This window comes from Mesocricetus auratus, unplaced genomic scaffold (assembly GCF_017639785.1).
Source record: "Mesocricetus auratus isolate SY011 unplaced genomic scaffold, BCM_Maur_2.0 Super-Scaffold_100046, whole genome shotgun sequence".
NCBI lineage: Eukaryota > Metazoa > Chordata > Mammalia > Rodentia > Cricetidae > Mesocricetus > Mesocricetus auratus.
This window is the reverse complement of record NW_024429223.1, coordinates 6,580,923-6,596,628: the sequence shown is the minus strand read 5'-3', so window position 1 is coordinate 6,596,628 and position 15,706 is coordinate 6,580,923.

Here is a 15,706-nt window from a genome sequence, read left to right as displayed (position 1 = left end):
AGGCCTGTAATCTAGCACTCAGGAAGCTGAGACAGACGTGTTGGTACAAGTTTGAGGTCACCCTGGGCTACATAGTGAGTTTCAGGCTAACCTGTGCTACAGAGTGATATCCTGAAAACAGTATCAGCAGCAGCAGCAACGACAACACCACACACATAGCAGATCTGCTGTGCTTTCCCTCCTATGAAGTGAACACACACACACACACACACACACACACACACACACACCGTGTGTTGGGGAAAGGGAGACAGAGATAGAGATGGAGTCAGAGACACAAAGAGATACAGAAATACAAATATGCGTTTGCACAGGGAAAGCAAAGGCTTTACTTTGAAGATGACCTGGGAGCAACGGTATGTTGGCTGCAGCTGCCACAGTGAATGCTCCAAGCTTTCTTTCCAGGTGTCCCTCTTCAGTATGGGGACCCCAGACTTATTATTTTAGAAGCAACAGACTCTAGAACAGCGATGGGGAGAATCCAAGATGAAACCGAAACAACTGGCCCTGAAGACGGTCGGAAATGACTTAGAAGAGGCCAGCTGGGCACCGTGGCTCCTGCCTGGGAGCTCCGGAGGACGAGGCGGAAGGCTCTCCAGTTGGAAGCCACGCTTTGGGTACACAGCGATGTCTACATCAGCAAGGGCTGTGTAGCGAAACCCCGTTTCAAAGGGAGAAGAGGAAGAAGGGAAGGAGCAGGAGGAGGAAGAGGAAGAGGAGGAGGGTGTGGCTCTCCGAGAGAGCACCTGCTCCAGCAGTGAGGGGCTGGCGGCGTGTGACAGATTCAAAGCAGACGGTCTGCTGATAGCGATGCCGCCTTCTCAGCCAGGCCCATCATTTTGTCACCGTGAGGGTTTAGTTTTTGCTTTTCACAAATTTGTTAGGGTGTCACAGCCTCTGTGTTGTTCACTGGACCTCAGTCTCCCTTGTGTGCCTTGAGGAAGCTGGGGTTGATGGACAGGTGTTTTCAGATAGTTTCATGTGTTTGTATCCTTTCCCCCCCAAAATGAAAACATAGGACAGAGAGGGGTCGAACCTTTACAGCACAAATACAGAATCCTAATTCTGTCAGAAACAGTGTCAAAACAAAACAAAAATGCAACCAGCTAAGCAACCAAACAAAAAGCAAGGTGAGGAAGATCCAAAATACAAGTGACTAGTTCTCAGTGTCAAGGTCACAAAGATAAGGACAGACGGAGGAGCCGTTACAGACTGAGGGAGGGGGCCAGGAAGCCACCTCGCTGCTCGGTTTGTGACAATCACTCCACACCACGGAACTGGGTGAAGAACCCAGGGGAGTCCTCTCTGCTATTTCTGTAACGTCTGTAAAATTATTTCAAAATCAACACTTGGAAACATCACCAAGAGAAAGGAGAGAGGGAGCTGGGAGGACAAAGAGAACAAAGCAAGGGGTTTGGAAGAATTTATCGCGGAGAACTGTGGGCATGCTTCACTGGCACACGGAATTTACAAGACGCGAGGCGGAGATAAGAGGCGCATCTCCCCAGAGCACGCACTGCCAAAGCCTTTCCAAAGAGAGGGCTGTTAGAGACTTAGAGTCATCTTTGGGCTCCCACACCTTTCTGAGTAGGAAATAGTCAGAGAGCCACAGGGGCCCGTGGAAAACCTGGGAGGCGGAGCCAGGACCAAGGGAGCTAGCACTGTGAGCAGAATCCTAGACTGACCCCTGGAGAAGGTTCCTAGGGGAAGCGCTCGAAAATGCTCATCGGGTAGGATTCTGGAATGGCTTTGGCAAGGGTCTGTTGGCGTGTGCCTTGTCCTTTTCAGAAGGTGGTGCCCACAGTGGGTTTCAGTCTCTGTTCCCATTGTACACACGCTGGATCCCAATGCTTTTGGGCAGGATGGCTTCCATGCAGCTGGGTCTGAGTCATGGACGAGTGTGAGAGGGAGGGGAGGAACGTGACCTCGTCGCTCCCTTTGCCTAATGGAAGTCTACAGAAGCAGCGGGAAGACTTGGAGTAGCGTGGAGCTCTCCGAAGCTCCTCCTCTACCTCAGCCACCACAATGACTCGGAAGGTGCCAGCTCCTCTCCCGGACCCAGGATGAGGATGTCAAGATCACGATGCAGTTGCAAGGGTGCACAAACATTTGTTTTTAGCCACTGAGCCTAGGGGTTGTGTGTGAAGACTAGAGGTGAGTGTGGATGCCAGGCAGGGAACCCTAAATTAATCAGAAAGTCATACTGCCTTAAGACGGAGCTGGGATATTATCAACAGGCTACAGCAGTCCTCCACCAATAGCCTAAGTACTCCCTTCATTGTTTCTCCTCTGCTGGATGGGAGGGGCTTTGTAAGGCCCTGGAGAAGACAGTGCCTAGGCCTGGATCTGTGCACGGTTGACTGGTTTCTCTTTTACAGCTATTTTTCCTTTTTTTTTTTTTAAATTCAGCCTTCCAAGATTGCTGGAATTTCCATGACTATTTCCCAGTCCGTCAGGGTAAGGAACGGGCCATGAGAAGTCCCCAACTCAGACCATGAGGCCGATACAGTGGCTACAAGGTGACATATTTAGCTGTGAGTCTTAAGCCTTTATCTATCCTCAGCTGGGGAGTCACTAAATGGGGGGGCCAGAGACCTGGTTCTGTCTCCGCTCTGCACAGACTCACTTGGGGTGTGGTTAGGGGTTGACCCTCTGGGCTCCAGACCCTCTGTGTGCATCGAGGAATTTGGGGGTGGGGTGGGCAGATGAAAGAGATGTTTGTCATGAAAGTTTAATTTTGTCAATGATTCTGTAATGATTAAAATCTTCACTGTCAATTTGATTGGATGGAAAGAGGCCAGGAGATCACCATGGCAAGATTTGGGCTGTCTGTGCGGGCATCTCACAACCTATTGGATCCTCGGGGCTCTATCTAGAGAGTGAAGTAATCTCTCGATGAATTAATTCTGCATTGACATTATTGGGAGGTGGTGACAGGGTCTCCTTGGAGGAAATGGGTCACGGGGGGGGGAGTGTTCATGGGCGTCTCGCCCTGTCTCCCTGTACCCCTTTCTCTGCCTCCTCATCACCCAAGTGGGAGCTGCCTTGCTATACACAGTCTCTGAACCAGGAAAGACTAAAATCAGGAGCAAAACGCACCCCTGCATGTGACTGTCACTGAGCCCTTTCTCTAAAACACAAAAGAGAAAGGCTCAAGACAGTTTTCAACTCTCTTGTCGTCACAAGAGCAATAGCCTTGTGCCCTAGATCAGGCAAGCACAGGAGACAAGTCATCCTGAAGCCCCCATTTGGCTTGAGTTAACCACACTCCTCCCTTCTTTATAACGATGTGCTTGGAAGCCTAGTTCCTTCACCAGAGTGTTTGGTGCACACAACCCCTCCCCCCACTCCAAACAATGCACCCAGTCGCCTCGGAACCCCGGACCCAAGACCCCAACTTCATCACCTCCTCCTGCCTCTGAACAACAGCGCAGATTTCTCTGCCGCTAGTATCAGCCACATTTAAATGGCTGCTAATAAAGTGTGCTCCTAAGGTACGCAGACATAAAGAGTACAGAGGTCGACCCAGCCTGAACTGGTTCTGGGTACGGGCAGCAGTACGGCAAAACCGTATCTTAAATTAGACTTTCAGGGAGAATCCCTTCTTTGTAATCTTATGCCTATGCAGAATTGGACGCACAGATGATTAGAACCATGGGAAGGGACAGGCACAATAGGAAAAATGACTCTATGACATAATCTTATCAGTCTAAATGGACATCCACTCTGGCTGACATTCCTTAGTCATTTCCCCTCAATATATGTTTTTATTTACATTAGAACATGAACGCTTCACATGTCAATCCCAACTCCCTCTCCCACCCCTCCTCCCTTGTCCCTCCACCAGCCCTCCCAGCCCCCCACCCCATCCCCACACCATTCCCCAGGGAGGATAAAGCCCTCCTTGGGGGGGATCTCCAGAGTCTGCCATTTCATCCAGGGCAGACCTAGGCCCTTCCCCATGTGTCCAGGCCGAGAGAGCATCCCTGTATTTGGAATGGGTTTCCAAAGTTCATTCATACACCATGGTAAACACTGATCTACTGCCCAAGGCCCCAGTGATTTCTGAGGCCTCCTCACTGGCACTACATTCATGGAGTCTGGATCAGTCCCATGCTGGCCTCTCAGGCATCAGTCTGGGGTCCAAGAGCTCCCCCTTATCCGGTCAGCTGTCTTTGTGGGTTTCACCATCATGGTCTTGACCCCTTTGCTCATCACTCCTCCATCTCTGTTGCACTGCTGGTCCTTTCCTTAGTACTTTTCAAATCCGTGTGGTGTGTTGTTTTCAGTTCTTGACGCTTAAGTTTTAATTTCAATTCAAGAATCCAGAAGTACCATTCCAGACCCTGAATGGCAGTGACACTTCTTGAAGAACCGATCCCGCCCCCTCCCCCAAGGCTTCTTCAGAACACACTTTGGAAACTCCCAAGGGTTTGTCAAGTTCAGGCAGAGTGGGGATTTTCAATACAGCAGGAGAAGATTGTGCTGCCTGCGCAGCTCAGCTTCCTGAAGTGGCCAGGTATTTTTGGACTGGGGACTCCACTAGTCTCAGCTGGTGCCCTTAGCATCCTAAGTCAGAAGCCGCTAAACACCCACAGGTGTAGACAGGAATTTTTTGCCCCACCTGGTCCCATGGCTGTTTAGTCCCAAATAAGCACGCAGAGGCTTATATTAATTAAAAAATGTTTGGTCAGTGGCTCAGTCTTCTTATTGGATAGCTCTCTCTTAATTATTAACCCATTTCTATTAAACTATGTATTGCCACGAGGCTGTGGCTAAACCTGTAATGATCTGGCATGTTACTCCTTTGGTGGCTGCATGGTGTCTCCCTGGCAACTCTCTGCATTCCTCTTCCCAGCATTCTCCTGGTCTGGTAGCCCAGCCCATACTTCCTGCCTGGTTACATCCTGTCTGGCCATTGGCTGAAATAGCTTTATTCATCAACCGACAAGAGAAACATATATTCACGGCATACAGAAGGGCCTCCCCAATCCTGCAGGTGTCTCCCTCACAGGGTCAGAAGATCAAAAGAGAAAAAAAAGTATCTGGGGTGCAGTGACTCAAACCTTGTAATCCTAGCACTCCCAAGACAGGGTAAGTGAATCAGGGGATAAAGGCCAGCCTGAGCATCTGGTGAGACCTTATCTCAAAATACTGAGGGGAGGGAGAGAGAGAGAGAGAGAGAGAGAGAGAGAGAGAGAGAGAGAGAGAGAGAGAGGGAGAGAGAGAGATACAGAAAGATACACACAGAAAGATCATAAAGAGAGAAAAATGGACAGACATAGAAATTAAATGCAAATGCTCATGTTCCTTGTTTTTTGCTAGCCTCTGGATCAGCAGGGCATCCCTGCATAGCCCCTATTTGGGGAAACTGATCAAAGGCTTTGAGTCTGAGTGCTCTGGGTTCCAACTGCTTGACCATTGTGACCTCCAAGAGGTAACCTTGTTCCAGTATTTTTTTTCCATCGGTAGAGTGGAGTAACAGGAAACAGGACCAAGAAGTGGAGGGGTTAATGTACTTGAAGACCCAAGCCCAGTACCTGGCAGGAACACATCTACAATCAGCCTCATCTTCACTGTGTTCATTGTCTGCATTGTCTGACCACAGGGGACAAGATCCCCGTGTTGTGTGCACATCTAATGCGCTATGGTGTTTCCACAGTGACATCACCCATCACCCGTGCTCTATATATAAGAACCCCAGAAGCACGAATTAACTTGCTGTGATCAGGATGGATCAGGCTAAGGCCTGAGGAGGTGATCCAACAGTTAAGAGCGCTTGATGCTCTCCCATAGGACCGGAATTCAGTTCCCAGCACCCAAACCAGGTGACTCATAACTAGACATCTAGTTATCCACATCTAGGAGATCTGAAGCCTCTTTGTCCATTGTCAGCTGTACATGGCACACGGGGAGACTTATTCTCTCATACACATAATCTGAAACATATTTTTAACTGAGCTGAGTAGTGTTGGCTCACGCCTTTAATCCCCCCAGCACACGGGAGTCAGAGGCAGGTGGGTCTCTGTGAGTTCCAGGCCAGCCTGGTCTACAGAATGAGTTCCAGAACAGCCAGGACTGTACAAAAAAAATTATGTGTATGTGACTCATGTGTGTGCAGTACCCATGAGTGCCAGAAGAGGTCACTGGACCTCCTAGACCTGGAGTTACAGGCAAGTTGTAAGCTGTTTGACACAGGTGCTGGGAACCGAGCATGGGTCCTTTGCAAGAGGAGCAAGTAGACTTAATCCATGCCATCTTTCGATCCACCCCTACTTGCACTCTAAAAGGAAGCAAAAAAGGGCAGACAGATCCTGCCCAGTTAGTGAGCTCCGAGGTAGGCCTCAGTAAAGACCAATGATCTCCCAACAGTTCTGCTGGCTAAAGTAGCTGTAAATGTACTCACAAAACTCTGACACGAGTAGCACCTGAATGAAGCCACAGAACCCTGACACCAGCAGCACCAAAGCCAACAGCATCTGTCATCAACCCTCGCCTGGCCTTCCGAGGTGACCATCAGCCGGCTTGATCTGCTGCTGCGTGCCCTGAGCAGATCATCACCATCATCAGAAGGTTGACTTAACCTGACGCTGTGAGTTTCCGTGTGGTTCAGAAGGAGTTAAGTGAAATAAAGAATATTATCAATATTGTATCAGTCACAGATGAGAAACTACATACCGGGATCAGTGTAATTCATTCATTGGTTTATGGACACCGAGTCCTCCGGGGACTGTCACAAATCCACTTGATGTTCCTGAGTGTGAGATTTAGCATTTGGATCTTTGATTTAGCTGAAAGATGTGTAAAAACTCATGCAGGCAGACAACTCCCTACAGGCGATTCATCTGTGTTGGCTTTTACGTAACAGTTATTCCAATCAAGTGTCGGCAGTAACTTAAGCCCTGTAACTTGCCTCTGAATTCACATTTCTGAGACTATGGATCCTGGAGGAGCGGTGACAGAGGCAGTGTGTCCCCATGAGAAAGGGGGACCTTCTTGCTTTCTGTGGTAGGGGTGGGCACATCTAGCAGGGACACATTTGGAGGGGATAAAGCTCTGACTCCAAGGCTTTGTTCCTGCAGAAGGGTGTCAGGTGGATTTGGGGCGTGGTCAGGCTCACAGCTGCCCCCTAGTTTGCTCGGCATATCAGCTGAACTGACGACACCTGGAGTTGGTTAACTCAAGTGAGATATTTGGCTCTGATGTTAATGACTTGATGGGCAATGCCCTTCAGCGGAGAAGCAGCTCTCCTGCTCTGGGTTTTCATTCTGGCTTCTCATTACCTGTGCCAAACCTAGGAATGGGTTTGCTTCCTCTTAATGCCTTCAGTGAGACTAAATTTGTGGTTGGGGGCTGGAGAGGAAGCTCACTGCATATGAGAAGTCTCAGGTTCCAGTCGCCATAACAAAAAAAGAGGTAGGTAAGTTAACACATTCCTAAGTCGAAAATGAAAATGCACCTTGATTTCTCCTTTTGTCTTTTCCTTTCTTTTTCAAGACAGTCTCACGAAGCAGCCCAAGCTGGCTGTTTACTTACTCTATGGTTCAGGCTAGCCTCGAACTCATGATTCTTTGCCTTCTGAGTGCTGGGATTGTGGGCATGAGCGGTCATGCCCAGAGGCAACTGAAATTGTGTGCGTGCAAAGCAATGCCATGACCCATGGATATCAATGGCGTTTCCATCCCATTTTTGTTGATGAAGATGTTCACAATGGATCCAGAGAACATCTATTCCCGATGGAGAAGCCCTTCCAGCTTCCAAGCACGCGGTCCTCAAGAGCACTTGAGTAGAAGGCTCACTCCCAACCCTACATGGTAGAGGGTGAAATCCAGGTGTAATTGGTTAGTAAATTGACCCAGGTCATGCATTTTGCACAGTGTCAGAGCTGGACTTCAAAATTGAGTCTGCTGACCTTGGCAGTGAAGATTGCAGTCACAGAATCAGCAATACTTACCAGCTCCCTAAGTGTCACCCTGTGCTACCCTACCCATCACTGTCTGCCAACATTGTGGGCTGGAGAAGGGCAGTGAGTGCCAATTGTGATACTGGGGCATTGCCATGGGAGTGGCACCTCGGGCTTCTGAGAAGGTAAGTCACAGGCAGAGTAGCTGCGGGTTACAGGTGTCAGAGGAGGGGCAGATGGCAGGGGGAGTCTACAAGCTGAGAGGTTGGCACAGGTTGCCCGTTGGGGTAGGCTTGGAACTGGAGAATTCAGGGTGATGTATGAGCAAGTTTGTGACACTTGGTGTTCTCCCAAGGTGAACTGCCTTCCAGCCCCATAGGAGCACGGAGGCAGAGCAAGGAATTACTTACACAGAAGCAGATCTCTGTAACATGCACAGAGGTGTCGTGGCAAACACCAGCAGCTAATGCCGAGGCTAGCGTGATGGCGGAGTCTTAATGGGGATCCTGAAAGTATGAGTGGAGAGTGGGAGACAGGGAAACTTTAGAGAGATGAACGAATCAGAAGTTTCTAGAATGGGTGAAGGACGTTAATCCTTCACAAATGAGGAATCACAAAGAGTCCCAAACAGGATAAGATAAAATAAGCTGGCAACAGGATACATCAGAGAGGGGGAGAGAAAGAGAAAGGGGAGGAGGGAGGGAGGGAGGGAGGGAGGGAGAAAGAGAGAGAAGAGTCCAGGTCTAAAGGTATTTATTAAAGAGACAGGAGGGGGATTCCCTCGGGACTGTGGAAGACGGCCAGGCAGCCAAGGCAACCTCCTTGGGCCATGATGCGTTCTGTGGTTGCTTCTTTTTTGAGGCTGCCCCTCGGGCTTCAGGGAATGGAGGATGTATGTTACTCGGATTCAGCACCTGGAGAGGAAGGTGGGGCGGCAAAGAAGCAGAAAAGGCTTCCGCTACCCTTGGCAGTGACTCCAGTGGCCACTGGCGACCCCACCCATACCTTTACACTCCTGGAGACACTGGAATGGAAAGGGGCATGGTCCTGGAGTGCATCTGCTCACCGTTCCTGGAGGAGAAGCATAGAGGAGGTGTCTGGGAAGCAAGTATCCTGGTCCCTCTTAAACACACCTTGTCTGAAATGTCACATTTGGCCTCTGGAATGGAGGCAGGACTCAGTAAACTCAAGGGTGAATGTTTATTGGGCCTGGGTGTTTTATGCACATCCAGTCATCCCCATCCTTTACTCTTAAGAGAAACAGCATCACCCCTGCCTCACAGACAGTGTGTCATTCCCTATGAGCCAACATCAGAGAATCTATTGTCTATGAGCCAGGCAACCCAGTCCCGATGTCCACGGAGCCTTTAGTATTCTGGTAAAGGATTCACAGAGCTGAGGTGATAGAAAGGAGGGGAAGACATAAAATGACATTTTAGAAAAATGAACAGACACATTTCCATGTTACGCCCATAGATTCTGACCCAGCCACATTTATGGACCATTTGTGTGTATGTGGATCACCCGACTTAAGTCCCCGGGGGCTGCCTTTGGATGCAGTTTGTCTTCCCCATTAGGAACTGAATGGACACATTTCCATGTTACAGCTGCAGATTTTGACCAAACCTCGTATACGGGACACCTGTGTGCACATGGCTAGCTTTGTTTTAAGTCCCTTGGGCATAGGTTGTCCACCGGGTTAATATGGGCAACATGAACACTGCATGATGGTGGTGGGAGCCAGAGAGTCTTGTGGATGCTGTGCTCTTCTGTGCTGGCTCTAGGGAGCCAGGGACAGTCCAGATGCAGTGGCTTCCTCGGGCTCCAGTTTTTAAGAGCCCTGGCTTGAAGCTGTTCCATTTGGGTGGGTTTCTCCCTAGCATTTGGTATGGAATTATTACCAAATGCTAGCAAGGAACCCTGCCAAATGCTGTATATCAGCTAAAACCAAACTCCTAAACAATGAAATATTTATAATAAAAACAGACTCCAGAGAGAGGCGCAGATTGGGGTGCTCAGCTGCTGAGGGTCCCAGGTTGGTCTTGCCGGCTAATCCGTACCTTGACATCCAGACCTCAGGCTCCAGGTGGTGTGGGGTGTGGCTGGGCGAGGTTGATTTCAGTAAAAGACCAGGATCTGAGGGTGTTGCCGCTACCTTAAGCCCCAGAAGACTTCAAGCCTTTCCCCTCCTGGGAATCCTTTCATCTTGTTCCTCACCAAGGGCTCGGCATTCAGTAAGCACTCAATAAATGCTGACCGAACGCAAGCAGTGGACACTTCCGGGGGGAGCCAAACCTCAAGCCTTGTGGAAACGACAGGGAACAAGACCCCAGACAGCTGCAGCTGCCAGCCAGCGCCGTAAATTATTTTCATGTAACATTTTCAGATGGAAATATCCCTAAGATGCGGCACAAATTTCTTTTCCTTCTTACTTGGAGAATGTGGAACACCATTAACCTTTCTGTAATGGCTCAGGGTCGCTGCTGTGAAGCTCAGATGTTGAGCAGAGGGAACGCAGCCCTCGGGGCTCATGAGGCGTGCGGGGTACTTGCCCTCCACTAATGGCTGGGCTTGTAGAGTTCCCCCCAGTCTCAAGGCTTGTTTCTTGGCGCTTTGGGGGTTCTTCCCTAGCTCTCAGGCCTCTGGCTACTGCTCTTGCAAGAGTGGCCCTCTTTCCATTCCTAAATGACCATCTCTAATTGGCCGTGGACCAGAAAGCAGAGATCTAAGCTTATTACGGTTATGAGTGACGTAAGCCTTCACCTGCTTTCGTAGAGTGTCTCAAGGGCCTGAGTTAAGTGCAGGACCCGGCTTTGCAGCTGCTATTTTGGCGACTCGAAGCCATTCTTGCCTTTCTGTTTGATTTACAGCCTTATCTCAGAAGAGGAATGCTATACAGATGTGAAAAACCACGTCCTATCATCAGTGGTGTCCGGGGACATCCTGAGAACACTGGCTTCCCATCTCTGAGTCTCCATGCACTTGAGAGTCTGCAGGCCCTGTCCAGAGACCTGAACTCTCTAGAATCTTCCTCTTTGAACAGGACAGGCATGCTGGCTTACCTCCTGGTTAGGAAGCTCAGGTAACAAAGAGGCTCAGGAGGAGGTGGTGGAGGGTGGGTCATGTGGCTTGTACACACCCACAGTGATACAGTTTGGATTTGAGCATGTCTGCATTACAGGAGGAGAGCAATGCCCAGGTGAGGGATGCTTGAAAGTATCCAAGGATATTTATATGTAACTGAGAGAACCCACAGAGGTGGGAAGAGCTCAGGGCCCTTCAATTGAGAAAGCCTTGCTGGACCACAGCTGGACCCCAAGGGCTTCACAGAGAGCAAAGTCAGGGGACAGGGCTCCATAAGTCCAGGAAGCATGGTCCCTAAGACTGGAGGCAGGAGACAGCCATGCACTGGTCTGCTGCAGAGCAAGTAGGGGACCCCAAACTTTCCTCCCGCTCTCCAGTCTCAACTGGCTCTACTTCATATTGCTGAGCTGATCTCAAAGCAAGAGGGCAACGGAGCCTGTTGGGCAGTGAGTTCTACAGACATCTACAATGGTCAGCCTCCTGGGGCCCAGAATTGGACAGAAGAGTGTCAGTAGATGTGAGTATGACTGAGGTGGAATTTCTCAGAGTTGATGGAAACCAGGCAGGTCCCAACAGCACTTCCGATGTTTCCCTAGAGCTCCTATCTCTGGCCATAGGCACAAGACGTATCAGATGGGCTGGCCCAGTTGCTAGGGTGTAGGTGGACTCTGCGTAGCTCCAGGACCTGTCTCCAGCACAGGGAAATAGGTGTGGAGGGGTCCTGTTGTATGTTTTCTGTGCCTCTCCCTTCTTCACCTGAAGCTCTGCTGGCTTAGCTGCGGAGGTGAGTGAGGAGAAGGGCGTGGCCGAGAGGCAGGAAGTGCACCCAAGCATCTGTCTCTGCTTCAGCAAGAGACGGAGATCCATCTTAGGAACCCACGAGGAAGCAGCTAAAGTCCCTGGTAAACAAGTTCAAGGCGGAGCGGCTTAGGTGGTCTTCACTGCCTGAGGAAAGCCCCAAAGTCATCCAGCCACAAGAAAGCTCCTCTTCCCTCGGCACTACGAGATCAGGTTGCAGGAGCCTGGCCGGCGGTGGGCATCCTTGTCCTCTGTGGGTAGCAGATGGGTGGGTGGATTCCCAGAGAAAGGTAGAGCTCGCTCCGCACCAGGGTTCAGTGGGAAGGTGTCCCTCAGCTGGGGCAGGTCTCCGGGTCCTCTAGAATTCTCCGCCCTAACCTCTCTTAAAGCTGAGTGGCGAAGTTCTGTGATACTTTTTCATTCCCACCCGCCTCATTTTAGATGGGATTTTACTGCATCGTCCAGGCTGGTCCTGAATTGTTGATCCTTTTGCCCCAGCCTCTCAGGTGCTGGGATTACAGATGTGTGCAGCTATGCCTGGAGTTTTTCCTTTTTGGTTTGTTTGTTTGGTTGGTTGGTTTTGCTGTTGTTTTTCCAGGTAAACATTTAGCTACTCTGGTTATTGGGTTGCTGGACCTATGTGGCGTCTCTTATACAAGCGGTCATCTTTCTCCCAGTCAGCTATACACTGCTGTGCTTTTGAAAGAATGGATAAATAATTCACAAATTTCTTCCCATGGCCAGCCTATCAGGCCTTCTGCAGAAGGCTGAGGTGAAGCAGGTGGACTCTGCTCACAAAACCAAGTTCTTTTTTAAAATGTGGGAAACAGGAGGCAGGAGTTTTGGAGCTGCTTCTGCTGCAGCCTGACCAGGAGAGTAGGAGAGCCTTGGTAACAATCCAGGTGTGGTAACACACTTGTAATTATTATTATTTTTTTTCTTTTTGAGAGAGGGCTTCTCTATTTAACAGCTCTGGCTGTCCTGGAACTTGCGTCATAGACCAGGATGGCCTCAAACTCACAGAGATCTGCCTGCCTCTGCCTCCCAACTGCTGAGACTAAAGGCGTGTGCCACCAGCACCCAGATTCACCCTTACAGTTCTCGAGGCAGGGAGAGTGCCTTGAGTTTGAGGCCAGTTCCTCCAATGCAGTAAGATCCTGTCTTAAACAAATAAGCACACAGACATCTGGGTGACAGATGAAACAATGGCTCATGTGTGTGGAATGTGGCCATTCAGAACCACAACCCCCAGATCAGATCAGATCAGATCGGACCAGATCAGATCAGATCAGATCAGATCAGTTTCCCCAGGCAGCACTCAGGGTGCTGCCATGAGCCCTGGATTTACTGACTCCTATGTGGCTCTCGGTGTCTTGGTTTGTTTCTTGTCGCTCTGGTAAAAGCCATGACCGAAATCAGGGGAGGGTTTATTTCAGCCTATACTTTATAGTCAACAACCAGAGGAAGCCAAGCTGGAAACCCAAGATGAGAACCTGGAGGCAGGAACTGAAGGGGAGGCATGGAAGAGTGCTGCTTTATTGACTTGTTCAACCTGATATATGTATATAAATTTATAACTCAGGGCCACCTGCCCAGGCCTGGCATTGTCCCTAGTGGGTTGGGTTCACCATTTCCACCAATTGACCATAAAGAAAATACCACACGGACCAATCTGATGGAGACATCTCCTCAGTTCCTCTGGTGACTCTAGTCTGCATCACGTACACCCTGGTTAGGATTGTCTTGGCTGTTCTTGTCTTTGGTGCTTCGTTAAGAGTCTGCAATTTTATTTGTTCTAGACCTGTGAAGCATGCCCTCGGTATTTTAGCAGAGGTTGTGGTCACTCTTGCCAGATCCTCCAGCAGGTAGAGCAGTGTGTGTGTTCCCTGGGGAGAAAATACACACTGAGTTGGGAGACTTTTAAAAGCGGGATTTTGATGTATTACAACAGGCAGGAACTTATACAGGGCTGAAGTAGGGGATAGGAACCTTAGGATGGGATAAGGTGTTGTGAGGAGTGAGGGCCAATAATATTCCACCAAGCTGGCAGGTAGCTAGGCAGGGGGAAGTCTTACATCAGGTCTTGCTGAGAGACAGGTTGCCAAACTCTAGCCAGGCTCAGGAAGTTACACTGGGCCTCATGTTCTGTAGATTGTGTTAGGCAATTTGGTCATTTTTGTAACATTCTGCCAACACAAGAGCACAGGAAGTCTTCCTGTCTCCCAAAGTATTCAGTTTTTTTTCTTCAGCATCTTAAAGTTATATTATAGAGGTCTTCCACATCTTTGTTTAGATTTACTCCTACATATTTTAGTTATTGTAAAGCTGGTGCGAATGGGCTATTTTCCTAAATTTCTTTCTTGACAAGTTCTTTATTGGTGAGTGGAAAGGTTACTGACTTTTGAATGCTGATTCTGCACCCTGATACATTGCTGAATGTGTTATCATGTCTCAGTATACCCTGGTGGAGTCTAGGGGTCAGTCAAGCATGGGACCACGCCTTCTGCAATAGGGATAATTAGACTTCTCCTTTTCCTATGTGCATCCTTCTGTTTATTTCCCTTGTCTCAGTGTCCTGGGTCAGACTGAGAGTGCTGTATTGAGTGACGGTGGAGTAGGAACCCTAGTATTGCTCCGGATTTTAGAGGACATGCTCTCAGACCTTCCCTATTCAGCGTGGTGCTGACTAGAGTTTTTTCATATGCATGTAATCTTTATTATGCTAAGCTGTTCTTCTATTCCTAGTTATATTAAGTCTTAAATAAAGGTAAGCTGAATACTTTTAAAGACCTTTTAGGCATCATGATTTTGGGTAGTCTCTATATGCTGAACTGTATTTATTGATTTACGGGTGCTGAACCAAGCTTATACCCTTAGAACAAAACCAACTTTGGTGCATTAGGGAGACTGGTCTATAGATTTAATTTTTTGTTGTTATTGCGTCCTTATTTGGTTTTGGTATTTGGTAGCAGGGTGATTGTGGTGGCTTGAATAGGAGTGGTCCCCATAGCCTCATATTTTTGAATGTTTGGTCCATAGGAAGTGACTGTATCAGGAGGCGTGGCCTTGTTGGAGTAGGTTTGGCTTTGCTAGAAGAAGTGTGTCATTAAGGGATAGGCTTTGAGGTCTCAGAAGCTCAAGGCAGTTCACTTCCTGTAGGACCCTCAGTTCCTTCTCCAGAACCATGTCTGTCTTCATGTCATCATGCTTCTTGTCATGATGATAATGGACCAAATTTCTGAAACTGCAAGCCAGACCCAATTAAACGCTTTCCTTTATAAGAGTTACCTTGCACGGTGCTTCTTTACAGCAGCAGAAACCCTAAGACAGTAATGTTGGCTTCATAGAACACATTTAGTTATATTTCTCTCCTTTCTATTTTGTAGATTAGTTTTGGAACTATAGTAGCAAAATATGTAGGATAGTGGCACAAAAACAGACACAGTGACCAATGGAATACAAGAGGATCCAGAAATAAACATACACAGTGACAGCCACCCGTTTTCAACAAAGATGTCAAAAAACGAAAGTAAATGCGTGATTCTCATCCTGATCAAAAAAATCATTTAAACTTGCAGCAACAACCTTAACGTAAGACCCAAACTTTGATGCTACTATAGGAACACATGCAGGACACTTCAAGACATGAGCATGGGCAAGAGTTTCCTGAAAAGGACTCCAGCAGCCTAGAAGTAATCCCAAGAATTAGCAAATGGAGCTACATTATATTAAAATCTTCTGCACACCAAAGGAAGGCATCATTGGAGTGAAGATATAGTCTACAGAGTGGGAGAAAGATCAGTTGTATACAAGACAGGATTACTATTCAGAACATATTAAGACCTGCAAAAATTCAATACCAAAAAAATCCTGCAAATCATATTATCAATCATTAGGCTAATGAATGGAATGAGGGAGAGA